This window comes from Elgaria multicarinata, chromosome 1 (genome assembly GCF_023053635.1).
Source record: "Elgaria multicarinata webbii isolate HBS135686 ecotype San Diego chromosome 1, rElgMul1.1.pri, whole genome shotgun sequence".
NCBI lineage: Eukaryota > Metazoa > Chordata > Lepidosauria > Squamata > Anguidae > Elgaria > Elgaria multicarinata.
Window position 1 is genome coordinate 78,099,451 of NC_086171.1, and position 14,455 is coordinate 78,113,905.

General features: G+C 42.4%; 1 protein-coding gene across 3 annotated transcripts in view; it reads right to left on the reverse strand.

Moving 5' to 3' along the window:
- Positions 1-14,455, reverse strand: part of RAMP3 (receptor activity modifying protein 3) — a 76,335-nt gene that overhangs the window by 20,231 nt on the left and 41,649 nt on the right. The window lies entirely within an intron of this gene.

The following is a 14,455-nucleotide window of genomic DNA, read 5'->3' on the forward strand; positions in this document are numbered from 1 at the left end:
AGACCAGTTAGACAAAGTTGAATTTTGGATTAACTGCACTTTTCACTTTTTGTTTTAGTTGTTCACCCCTGCGTTTGACCCTCATTACTTCCTCTTCAAAGGAGCATACAGCTCAGCAGACAGAAGTTAATCCAGAGTATTGTGGGGTGGGGCTTGCCTTAACGCGCTCCTAAATTGAAAAGGGAATACATGCACTAACTGTTTATTTTGTACATTTATAGCTTACCTTTCTTCTATCATAGAACTCAAAGTGGTAAACATGGGATTCCTAGATGGTTTCCCATCCAGGCATTGACCAGATAGACATAAGTACATCAGAGGAGCCATGCTGGAACAGACCAAGGGTCCATCTTGTCCAGTACTCTGTTAACACAGTGACCAACCTGCTGTCAACCAGGAACCCACAAGCAGAACATGAATGCAAGAGCACCCTCCCACCCATGTTCCCCGAACAACTGGCATACTGTCGCTGCTACTGGAGGTAGCATGTGGCTATCAGGACTAGTAGCCACTGATAGCCTTCTGCTTAGCCTTAGCAAAGAAGTTATAACACATGCCTTCGTGCCACACTTTATGACATACTCTCTACTTCCTCTGAATTTGCAAGTGATAGAGTTCGGGTACGATCCACCAGTCCAACTTATTTAAGTCTCATACATCCTGATCCAGCAAGAGAGCACTGTGCAGATAAGGAGCTTTGCACGGACATTGTTAATGGGGACCTGAATGCACATTCTCATCTGCATTGTGATACTCATCTGAACCCTACCAAACTGGCTGCACCATTTTGAAAATTAGGAGAAAATGTATGGAAGCAGAGAGTATGACTATGCACAGATGCAGGCACAGACACACACACATATCAAGGAATTGCCCCAAACCTATGGGGCCAGAGTTTTCCAGCACAGGAAGGGCTGAGCTTGGTTGAGGAGCAAGAAACAGCCAGATTGCCAAAGTGATGGGAGGGGATATTCTGCGGCTGTGCCACAGGAAAGTTAGAAGTGGAGTTCCTGTGGCACAGCCGGCAAGAGATTGGCAACCTGGTTGCTGGAGCTACTGTCTGCCACTAAAGGTGTTTGCCGTCAACAGAATCTTTGGGGGCAAATCGCAGCCAGGAGGTGGCAGGAAAGAAGCATGAAGAAGAATAGAGTCAGACCTCTCCTCCCCATGCACTGAACTTCCAATCCAGACTACATCTCCATCCATGCGGCTGCTTTTGGCACTAAATGGAGAACATTTTCCATTTAAAATGCTGCGACGCACCTTTGGGGTGTTCCTGTTGGTTTGTATTTGTATATGTTTAACTCTCTGCAGCTTAAATGAATAGGATTTAAAAGGGCTTGATTTTATTTGGATTGTGTCTTAGGTTTCAAAAAAAAGAAGGTAAAAAGGTAAGGCAATACGTCAATGTATTGAGATTAATAATTTGAAATAAGTATCTGCAATGTACTATATTCTGGTATTTTCCCTTTTTAAAATTACATTCTGCGAAAACTTGTCACATAGGATTTCAATTGCAAGGAATTTCAATTGCACTGTGGACCCAAATGTTCCTGGAATGAGATAACTGAAGGTTTTTTTCTATTATATTTTATCAGCTCCTGACTATTAAATTGCTTTTCTTTGTTATTTCATGAATTGCTTTTCAAAAATAAAGTTAAAAATAGAAGTTGTTGGTGCCACCCATTTTTTTAAAAAATAAAATAAAATGTCATTTCTGTCACAAGCATCATGGCTTCTAGGAACTTCTTAGCATTTGTAGTGGGAAGGGATTGAGCGGGGGAGTGCAAAAAGAAGTGAAAGATTAGATGATAAAATGTACTGGTATTTGGGGAGTTGGGAGGCATCCCATATTCTAGAAGCAGCCATTTGTGCTTGTGCCCCTGATCTTTTGAATCACATATCAAGAGTAGTAGTAAAAAGGGCACCTTTATGCACCAGAAATGGTTCCCACAACCAGCCACTTACTTCATATCCACAATCAATGGGAGAATGAAAACTGGAAATTTGCTTTATGTTCAAGTTTTGAAAGCAAATTCACACATATGACTCACAAATCCACCTTGTGAATGGCTCTACACAAGTCTTCACATTGCAAGCCAGAATGTTCAGCAAGCTTCAGAGATCAACACATCTGCTGAATTGTCCACAAGATGTTTTTTATGTTGCAACAAATACTTATAGTAACATTACAATAATTAATGCAACAAGTAAATGAACATCTTTATTATCTCTAAAAGTTACAATTTTTAAATGGGACACATTCAGCTATAGCTGAGGCTAAGACCTGGTTCGCACTAATGACAACCCAGAGTACTGGTTGAGTATGGTCTGTCGTTATGTGTGAACCCTGAACTATGGTTTAACTATGAGTTGTTAATCATGAACAACCCAGAGATCACAACCCAACAACAAACAATGGGTTCTCTTCTTAAGTTGTTCATGGTTAACAACCCACAGTTAAACCATAGTGCAGGGTTTGCAGGTAACGACAATCCACAATTCAACAACAACACACACTCAATCCATACTCTGGGTTGGCATTACATGTAACTCATGCCTAAGGCTGCAATCCTATACTGTGAGTAAACCCTATTGGACTCAACATGTATATGCCTGCATAGGAGTGCACTGCAAATCCCATTAAAATCCACAGGATTTAAGATTGTTTGAGGCAAACTAGACTAGGCATTGGAGTCACATCAGAAGTCTCCCAGGTTTTAAAACCTGAAAGGCACATGGAGCCTGAGAATTTGATAGGTGCGGAGGTCCTTAACTCTTTCTTTGTGGGCCATTTTCCCAATAAATCGCGCACACACAGCTCTTCTCACATGGGGAAAACTATGAGACCTCTGTATTTTCCCACAGCAATCAAAGCTGGGGATGAGAGAAAATAACTTTGACTAAAATATACCAGGAAAGGGAGATGGTTAACCCCTTCTTCTCCCCACCACACCAACAACAACTGCTGCAATCAAATTTGCATCCCCCCCACAGTTGCAGTGTTAGGGCTTTTGTTTATAAAGTCAATTGACTGCTCCTTCATCTCACCTAGTCCAGGGAAAGGTAGATATGAATCTACTGGCAGATCTCTGGGTGGCTTAGAGTAGATCAGCAAAGATTTTTTACTCCGAATTGTGAATCTAACAGCAGCAACAAAATGACAATGCCCCCCATCCCTAGATTATACTACTGAAATGAAGAACACTTGGAGTAACCAAGAGTGGGTTTTTGTATGGAAGGGCTGTGAGCTCTGTTCAGTTCTGGTACTCCAAAGAGATCCCTGAGCTCAGCATGCTTAATGCTAAATCTGTACCACCAGTTGGTGGATCTAAGCCTTCCAATTAACAAAAAAACAAAATAAACAAAGATCTCCCAAGCTTGAAGTTTGTCCATGTCTGTTCCATTAATTTCAATGAGACCTGCCAGTCCTATCTTTTCAGGGTTTACATGGAAGACTGTGTTGCATCCTGACATTTGTAGCCCCTTCCCAGCTTGCTTTTCAGATGTTTGTCCTTAGAAGGTCAAGACAAAAAGGAGGGGAGAAGGAAAAGGGGAAGAGCTGAATGGAGGGAAGGAGAAAGGAGACAAATGCTCTAAAAAGAGTATGTGGATGAAGGAACAGTTTGTTTGCCTCCAGGTCTTGCCTACCGTCTCCTCCTCATCCCCAAAAAAACAAAAGCATGCCCCACTGAGGTCAACAGTGCTTATTCCCAAGCAAGTGTGAATAGGATTGCAGGCTCAATCACAGCTAAACAGCACAGGCTCCAGAATTTTGGAGGCCCTCAGGCACAGCACCATGGACCCACCTATCCGGGAAGAAGCAGTACAGGCATCGTAGGATTTCTCTTAAGCTGTCTCTGTTCTTCTTGGAAATGTTATGCAAAGTGGAAATAATAGCACTTTAAAAATCACTTCACTGGCTGCCAATGAGTTTCCAGGCCAAGTATAAAGTGTTGGTTATTACCATTAAAGCCCTACATGGTTTGGGTCCAGGTTTCCTACAGGATCACCTTCTCCCATACAGTCCGCCCCGCACACTCAGGTCCTTTGGGAAGAATCTACTTCAGTCAGCAAAAACTAGATTGACAACTGTTACCCAGAGGACCTTCTCTTCTGCAGCTCCCAGACTGTGGAATGGCCTGCTGGGAGAGATCAGCCAATTCAATAGTCTTTCTGAATATTAAAAAAAAAAAAAGCTATAAAGACTGATCTCTTCCGGCAGGCCTACCCAGTCGAATTTTAAGATGTCTGGCTGTTGTTTTAATAATGTATTAGTTTTATATGTTTTAATCAGTTTTATGTATTTTATAATATTTTTGGTTTTTATGTTGTTCCCCGCCTCGATCCAGATTTATTATTAAATTTATTATTATTATTACTGTTGTGGGGGGACTCTGCTGAACTGGAGGGGCCCTGGCAAATGGCCATCCTCACCACCCACTGGAGACACCTTTGCAACTGACTTTAACTGGATTGGGACCAAAGAGTTCAGGAGTAGGTTGCTAGAATCACCTGTTTGTACATGCTAGGACATGATGTTTTGATTATATTATTATTATTATTATTATTATTATTATTATTATTATTATTATTATTTATATAGCACCATCAATGTACATGGTGCTGTACAGAGTAAAACAGTAAATAGCAACACCCTGCCACATAGGCTTACATTCTAATAAAATCATAATAAAACAATAAGGAGGGGAAGAGAATGCAAACAGGCACAGGGTAGGGTAAACAGGCATACTCTGCCACATATACACCCAGATTTGCATTTGCCAGACCTTGTGGGCTTTACCAGCTGACATACTGTCCATATTTATTTATTTATTTATTTATTGCACTTATATACCGCTCCCATAGCCAGGGCTCTCTGGGCAGTTTACAGAAATTCTAAAATTAAGATTAAAACAAGTATACAAAATTTAAAATTCTAAAACACAGAACATACACACATACAGCATTACAAACAGTTTAAAAACTAAAACGTGGGTAATTAAGATGTGCCACCATATGCCTGGGCAAAGAGGAAAGTGTTAACCTGGCACCGGAAAGATAGCAGCGTTGGCGCCAGGTGAGCCTCGTCAGGGAGATCATTCCATAGTCTGGGGGCCACCACCGGAAAGGCCCTGTCCCTCGTTGCCACACTCTGAGCCTCTCTCGGATTAGGCACCCGGAGGAGGACCTTAAATGTTGAACGTAGTGACCGGGTATATTCACGTCGGGAGAGGCGTTCCATCAGGTATTGTGGTCCCAAGCCGTGTAAGGCTTTATAGGTCAAAACCAGCACCTTGAATTGGGCTTGGAAACCTACACGCAGCCAGTGCCAACAGACCAGAGCAGGTGTTATATGGTCGAAACTTCTGGTTCCCGAAATCAATCTGGTCGCTGCATTTTGCACGAGCTGCAGCTTCCAAACCGTCTTCAAAGGCAGCCCTACATAGAGTGCATTGCAGTAATCTAACTTGGAGGTTACCAGAGAATGGACAACTGAAGCCAGGTTATCCCTGTCTAGATAGGGGCGTAGCTGGGCCACCAACCGGAGTTTGTAGAAGGCACTCCATGCCACTGAGGTCACCTGAGCCTCAAGTGACAATGATGGATCTAAAAGAACCCCCAAGCTACGAACCTGCTCCTTCAGGGTGAGTGCAATCCCATCCAGAACCGGTAGAACATATATTTAAGCATGTCCATGAACACACGCTTTTTCAAACTTCCACATGTAGAAGAGACTGGCAGTACCACTCAGTCTCTTGGTTTACAGTTTACCTCCTACAGAGGTTTGGGAACATGAGAATTAAATCCAGAGAAGATGAAGGTGCTGTTGGTCAGTAGACAAGTCTGGCTTGGAGACTAGGATTCAATCTGTTGTTTGCTCTCCCTTGAGAAAGTTCATGTCCACAGCTCGGGGGTGTTCCTTGACCTTGTCCTGTCCATCCATTTTCAAGTGGCAGCTGTGCCAAGGGGTGTGTTTCGCACAATTATATTTAGTGCAGCAGCTGTGACCTTTCCTGAATTGATCTGATTTGCCAACAGTTTTACATGCCTTGGTCAGGCCAGATCTACACCAAGCAGGATATAACACTTTGAAAACGTTTTGAAAACTGTGCATGTAGTGTGTCCTGGGCCTAAACAGTTGTCACTACTGTTACAAACCATTATAAAGCAGTAGTGTAGATCCTGCCCTAGTGCTTCCTCTGAGGGAGGCTTGGAAGGTGGCAAAAAGGGAGAAGGCCTTCTCAGTGGTGGCCCCTGACTATGAAATGAGCTCCCCACTGAGGCCCATCTGGCACCAACACCATCAACTTTTCAGCGTCAGGTTAAGACTGCCCTCTAATCCCAGGCATTTAATGGCATATGATGGGGCAACAGTTGTCAGCTGCCTTGAACAGGTCTGTTATTGAAACTGTGTACTGATTGTTTTTAGCTATTTAATTGTTTTCAAGTTTGTACCTTAAACATTTATAACACAACATTCATATAATGTTTATATTCCCACAGTGGCCAACCAGCCCACAAGCAGGACATGGGCGATTATAGGCTTTTCATATATTTGGGAACTTTACCTTCATTACATTAGGACAGCTTTTCTGAAGGAGCTCCGTGTTTGAGATACCTTGCTCAGACCTATTTTTATGCTGTGAGCCTTGTACATTTGTTATATGTTATGCTGCCCTAAGGCAGCTCACAGCTTCAAAGAAAACAATATCAAAACGCTTCAACATGTTGGAAATGAATGATGAGCTCAAGAAAAGCACGAGAGAAATGCTGTGCTCCAAAGAAAATGGTTCAAACTGGGGGGAGCATTTTCGTTTCCAGTGTGTATACCACTTTGCCAGGCCTCCAATACCTTTAGAAATGGGGCCTGTATTGTTAGTCTTGGCTGGAGTACGTGGAATGATTAAGCTGAGAGCTCCTTTGGGCAATTGGAGTGTCTTTCTCAAACTTTCAGGATGTCACTCTCAATAACAGCATGCATGGAGCTAACTCAGAGAGAATTACACCTTACACTTGGACTAAAAATACATTACTGAATCAAGGGACAAAAGATACTACTAAATCCAGTACTCTGATATTTCTACGCAGCAGGAATAAAAATTGGCAAGCTACCAGCTCCCCTAAAACATTTGAAATCATACACTCAATAATCATTTGGCTTTAGCCTTTCAAGGCAATATAGAAATAATAATAATTCTAATAAGTCTAACAGTGTTTGGGAGGATTACTAAAATAGTGAAACACTTTGAACGCACCATCGTGAGAGAGGGCTGCCATTACCACCCAAAGGACAGCCCTTCTTCAAATCCTGCCCACAGAAGGCACCACTGTATGAACGCCGCATATTTGTGAAATCAGGGGTGGCTTTGGTGAACTCCCATGGGCCTTGCATGGAAGCCAACTAGCCCAGAAAAAACTGTTGAAGTCAGAAGAAAAACACTGGTCTAAAGCAGAAGCCATGCAATAGCCAGGGTCCCAAATTTAAGAATACATGCATCCCTGTCTGTAGCAGTTACATCAGTGGGCATGTAGGCATGTCAGCCTTTGTTAACAGGGTTTACAAGTCATCAGATGTGCTTAGGCCAGATTTAAGTATGATGCCAGATGAACAAGAAAAATCTGCCTATGTGGTACTCCTAGCACCTTTAAAACAGGTCCTTAGCCGCTACATGTAGAATCCATGGTATGGGTTGGTGGGTGCTATGCTGGTGTCCTGCCAATGCACAGATGATACAACTAGTGTCCTGCTTGCAGGGGTAAAGGGACAAGGCTTCAGGGAACTAGTCAGTAGGCAGTCCAAACACAGGGAATTCCAGAAAAGAACTAGGTTACCAGGGAGCTACAAGGCAGGTCTCTGGCAGCTGGTGCACAGATGTTGTTCCAGCAGCTTGGGTCTAGAACTAAGGGCTTTTACACCTGAGCCTTCAGAGCCCCACCCAGAAGAATAATCTTTTGCAAGCAGAGTCTTGCTCCTGTATATATCTTTACTCACAAGGAATCCTTATTCCTCAGGAAGGCACTTTTGAAGCTGGCAGCTGGCTGAGCCTGAACCTTTAGACGCCTGTGCTCTCTGGGGCTTGGTGGCCACTCGGAACCTGCTTCTGAGTCCAAGAGGGGTTACCTTTGTTGTGAAAGTGCCATCTCCCCCTACAGCCCTGACATGCCACAAGGTCCCTAGACATAGGACTTTACTACACAAAGCACTTATCATGCACTCGTCATTCCATACTCACAGTTGTTTATGGGTTCTTTAGACAACGACGTAACCCTCCAGATTCACTTGTGTCTAACCAGCACTTTTGAAGAGATTTTTTAGAGCATTAAATGTAACATTTAATTGTGAAAGCGTGATTTCCTCTTCTGCATTTGCACTATTTCACTATTCCACAGTGCCACCTAGAGGTTGTATAGCAGAAAAGCAGGAAAGGAAACACCCCTTGCATAATGCTCCAATCTCAATTTTCTACCAAAACTGATATATAGCAGATTAACAGCCTCGTGTAGAAAAGTTCATAGGCAGCTCCTCCATGACGTTTGGGGGCAGAGGGTCAAGGATGCTCCAAGTCATCTTTCGGAGTCCTCCAAAGAGAGGTGACAACTAATATAAGTGAGATGCAGGTGTGTGGAATGCTACACAGGTATTTTTCCCCTTACCTGCCTGGCATCATATTTAAATTGGGCCTAATATTCTTGCCGGAACAGACATGCCGAAGTGAGTGTCCTTTAAAATAAACCAAATCTTTTGCTCACATGTAATGACAAAGGCTAACAGCTAACATACTAGACATGTGCAAAGCAGTAGTGCTCCTTGTTGCATGGCAATCTGCTTTTCAGACATAAAGGAACTTGGAAATTTGCAGTGTGACATTTCAACGGAGAGGTGTGTAGATACACTCAAGTGCAACTGAAGGAACTCTCGGGCTTGAGGCCAACTTCCCATCATATGGCAAAACAACTGTTTGACAAGATGACAGAGAGTGATTTAATATATACTCTGTGTGTGTGTGTGTGTGTGTGTGTGTGTGTGTGTGTGTGTGATTACAATACTCCAAACCAAAATAGTCTAAACCAAAACAGCAATTATCTCATATGTCCAGTACTAAATCACTGCTCAACTATATCAATTACACCAATCATTTAAACCTAGAGGGACCATCATTACCATCACAGGAAGCAAAAGTCATTCCAACACTAATCCTAAATCACCATTATTCAATATCTATAAGACCTTGTCTATCTCATTATCCACTTCAGTTTCTACCTGAATGAATAAGAAATCATTAAACTTAAAACCCAGGGGGGAAGTCACTATCAAGTTTACCAGCTAGTTCATCCCCCCCCCCATCTTATCAAATGATGTATCTATAGAAGTGTTCTTTTGAAGGGTGCAATCCTGCACTATTCGCACTTGGGGAAAGCAGGATGCAGAGTAGCACGAGACCTCCATAAAACACTCACCTCCTTCTGTCCAAACATTCATAGGATTGTGCCCTTAGCCAACTAGCAAGAGCAAGATGTCCACTGGTGGGTGTGTCCATGTCCAGTGGCCGGGCTCTGGCCACTATTTCCCTGGCCCCACAAAGACATTTTGCATGAAATATCCCTCTATGGGCACAATCCAGATTGGGACCTTAGCATGCAGCTGAGGAGGCTTTAACCCTCTCCCGCCCGGACATGCTACAGTCCTGACCCAGACTGGGCTCTTCACACCTGCCATTTACATTGCCAAATATCAATCCATTAAAGCAGGGGTGGGCAACAGGTGGCCCACAGTTTCCATGTAGGGGGGAACCATTCTTTTTTCCAGCTCCCCTGCCATCAAATGACCACTGCTGGGCTGCTGGATTGCTGCTGGATGATGATGATGATCCACCATTGAGTTTTAGGATTTTTAAAAAAAGTTTGAGGTTTTAAAATTATTTTTTAAAATAATTTTAACATGGCAACCATGTTGTCCTCCTTCTTGGTTTCCAAAATATGGTCACCCTACCTTAGGTCTAGCTAAGGCCAAAATCAATCCTCCGGTTTTTCAAAACTGAGACAGTATAATGTGCGGGGGACACATGTTACAAGTTTATACTGGGCCCGGAGAAATGCTTGGGCACCGAGAGAAAGAGCTGAATGTATAAGCCAGGGCGGGGAGGTTCTGTTTGTTTATTTTAAATAAACTTCTTGCAGTCTAGTAGAGAACAGAATTAGGCCCAAATCAATATTTCAGGATTGCACTATTTATCAATGTAATAGCCAATCATCAACAAAAATCTTTTTTCTCTTCCAGCTTAGCTACATAGGAGCAAGGTTATTCCATTCCAAAAGAAGCAAGTAGCATAGATTCTCTATTACCACAGGCTTCTACCTAACGAGAAGAAATGGAATGTAATCTATCACTTTTGGCTGCTTTCTCTTTTTCCCCATGAAATGAGATCATATCATCCGGCAAATCCATACAATGCAAGACAAACTGTTGAAGCTGGAGTGATTTTTCCTCCCTCCATGTTGTAAAAATAGTAAGACATCTTGAAAATGAATTGTCAATAAATCTTTTTAGCCATTATATATTTTAAGGTTTTCCACACCTTGAAATTATTTCATAGATTTTTTTTTCAAACACATTCCTGCCCCTCACATTCTGACCTTCAGCATTTACAAATAACAGATTTTTCCCCTCCTATTGTGATGTGGATTGAATTAACCTAGCTGGTTGGTCAGGAACAAGTAAAAGCACAAGAGGCATCCCCTTATATTAAGAACACTGAAAGACAAAATTATTCAAGTAAAACGGATGCTTCGTGCTTTCTTTTTAGCTCTGCCTAGTTTGAACAGCCTCGTGTGGTGCAGAGTGGTAAGCGGCAGTTACTGCAGCCGAAACTCTCCCCACGGCCTGAGTTCGATCCTAGCAGAAGCTGGTTCTCAGGCAGCCGGCTCAGGTCGACTCAGCCTTCCATCCTTCCGAAGTCGGTAAAATGAGTACCCAGCTAGCTGGGGGAAAGGTAACCGCGACTGGGGAAGGCAATGGCAAACCACCTCACTACAAAGTCTGCCAAGAAAACGTCAGCGAAAGCAGGCGTCCCTCTAGGAGTCAGTAATGACTCAAGTGCTTTGCACGAGAGGTTCCTTTCCTTTCTTTCTAGTTTGAATACCAAACATAATGGAAATTCACTGGCAATCTGTCACATAGATCATTGCTCCTCCAAAATTAGCTCCCTCTCTTAAATTCCCACATATCTCTCACTCCACACATTAAAAACAACCACACTTAACCTTGACTATACTGCATTACTAGGGGTGGGGGGATATTTAACACATCAAGGAATCAGCTTCATTTACTCTTCGGAACTTTTTCTTTACTTTTCTTTTCCCCTAATTTTTGCAAGATCTTGTAGCATGAAATAATAAAGCCCACTGCTGTTTAAAATGCACAACCTGTCACCACTGAGAACCCATCTTTAATCACCTCAGTCATTCCACTCCCATCCTGAAGTTTCATTTCTTTTGCAGTGGCTCGCAACATCTGGATGCAAACAACCTGATGAAAGCTTGAACCCCAAATTTACTGAGATAGCAAACAGCAATGGATTCATTGTACAAACTTCTCCTCTGAAGATAGACAAATCTCAGAAATGCAAATAAAAAAAAACCTATTCATGTTTATGCTGAAGGAAGTCCTGTTGTATTTAGAACTTACTCCCAGGTGAGTGAGCACAGGATTGCAGCTAAAGTGCATCATTTTGAAGCACCCGTAATGCTCAACAATTATGCATTTAGATGTAATCCTAGGCACGTTTAGACAGAAAAAAGATCTAGAACTTCCTGTGGATTGAACTTCTCTGCCCCCTGAAAATGCTATGCAGAAGGCCAGGGGACCCTGCTGAATATAATGAGCTGTGGCTTGTGTGGGAAAGGAAGGATCCCCCAAAATCAGGAAGAGGCAACTCCTATGAGTAGAGCCCTTCTGTCCACACAAGGCAGGTCCTGGATACAGCTCCCGGTATCCTACTATTCAGTACAAACATTCCTAGATTAAAAACATAACAATATAATCGCTCAACAACAAAAAACACCAAATTTTGAAACACAGCGACAGCACAACCCATAAAACCAGAGTTAACATCATAGATCTTAAAGGCCTTGAAGAAAAAACAGTATTCACTTGGTGCCAAGAAGACAGCAAATTTGGGTACCAGTCAAACTTCCCTGGGGAGAGAGTTGCAGAGCTGGAGTAATTTATGTTGCCTTGTATTCTGACCTTGCTTTATCTCATCCTGGGTTTTGTGTGTGTGTGTGCACACTTCTAAAATACGTTCTAATAAAAGTTAATCTGTCATTTCAGCCCTCGGCAAAATAAAGGAATTTGATCTGCCAAACACCGACGGCCATTCATACCGTCTCTGTCTAGTGGCATGGTTTGAAAGACTGGCCATTTTTCCCCTTTAGTGGAGAAGGAACTGGATTTAAATGGCCAAATATTTGCTCCTTCCATGTTTTGGGCAATAAAATGCTTTCCTGTTTCACATCAGCAAGTTTGTTATGTCCCTGGACTAAATCGTATTTCAGTACGTTTAAAGATCCAGGCCAGCCAAGCGGAAAATACTTATATCTTCTCTTTCTTCTTGCCAGACCTATCAAATGATCAGAAAATGCAGCACAGCTGCCAATCTGGGTTATCCTGTGACAACGTAAAGGGTTATCTTTAGCTTAGGCACATATAAGACACTTTTTCGTTGTTGTCAAAGCCTTTGAGCTGAGAAATAGGACTTGTGAGCTATCGCAACACATCCAGAGGTCTGTGAAGAGAGGCCGGTGAGGTTGAAAAGGCAATCACCAGAATGTGGCAAACCTTTCGGTAAACTCATTTAAGACGTTCTTATTTAAACTTGCTCCCTTGGGCATAAACTTCACAAATGCTGAACTACTAAAAATGCTAATGGATTTCAAGAACTATATAGGATGTTCAGAACTTTTTTTAAAAAAAAATCAGGCTTGTCATGACATTAACATATGTACTCTGGACATAAAAGTCCCCCCCAACTCACATGCACACATAACATATACAGACACAGGGCCTGTTAACAAAAAAAGCTTTAACCACCATGGTTTTAAGGTGTCTTCTGAACAGGGCCACACACTTTAATAAAATTAAACTACCCAATTAAATGAGCTCTAACAGTTTCCAGAAGACGATTTTTTCAGCTTTAAATACATTTTTCATCCCTCTCTTTTGACTCCTAAACGGGAAGAGATAAGCAGATGACAGCTCGAAGAACAGAACGATACTTTATCATACCTTCATAATCCCTTGTATGTGAAGAACAGGCCAGGAGGCTGGGGAGTGGACAGGTGTTAGTAAGCTTTTAAAGCTAACATCTGTCAGAGAGTAAAGCAAGCTGAAACAATTGAAATGTGATGGTTTTGTCTAGAACTGGATTTGGGAACCCATCATTCAGAAGCCTTGATTATAGATCTGTTATAGGAGAATTGTTGTTTTCTCCACAGAGTAGTATCACTCAAGAAAGAAGCTTTGGGTTCTCAATTCCTTACACATAGCAAACTCTTATGTTTCAGCGATAGATCATTATCGCAGCTTAAATAAACACCAGTCATTTCTAATGAGCCCAATGAATTACAGCTGGGAGTATGTTTAAAATTTCGAGTGCTTTGCTTGGTTTGAAGGGATGCAGGCATTTGTACCTTAGACTTGAATGAGACACGTTGTAACAGAAAGAGAAAACAACAGATCAGTGACACCCAAAAGAGTGCTTCATGGCAATTTGTGCTCCACTTCGTGCTTATACTTGGATCCTGAAAAGATGTACAGCACAAGTCTATGCATGTCAACTTGGAAGTAATCCCCTCTGAGTTCAATGGGGCTTACTCCCTGGTAAGTGTGCATAGGATAGAAGGTTTACTTAAGAATAAAGCCTCTTGTGGAACATATGTCTGTGTACGATAGCTAAGCCAGGAGCATCCAACTATTTACATATGCTAAGCTTAATTCTGGAGATTTTGACATTCAGTATTATTCTTTAAAGCAGGGGTGGGCAACCTTTTGCTGTCTAGGTCCACATTCTCTCATGGGTAATCTGTCGGGGGCTGCACATCAATGGTGAGCAGGACTGAACCCATCAGTGAGCAGGGCCTGAGCCAAAACTGGGTGGGTCATCCCTTTCTTGCTATCACCCCCTGTTCTCTCCCTCCCTCTTCCTTCCCACCCAGCGGGCTGCCAGCAAAGGGACAGATCACTTTTGCCAGCACATGTAGAGTGCTTTTGAAACCACCGTGGGGGCTGCATGGGCCTGTGATTGCAGCTTGCACACCCCTGCTTTAATGTACCAATGCCTTTTTACAAGTCTGCCACAAGTCCAAAATATAAGATAGAGCCACTCTAGTGCACAGTATTGTACATATGTCCTTCATCATGCCTTGGGGTGCTTTTGCTTTTAGCTTTTTGAAA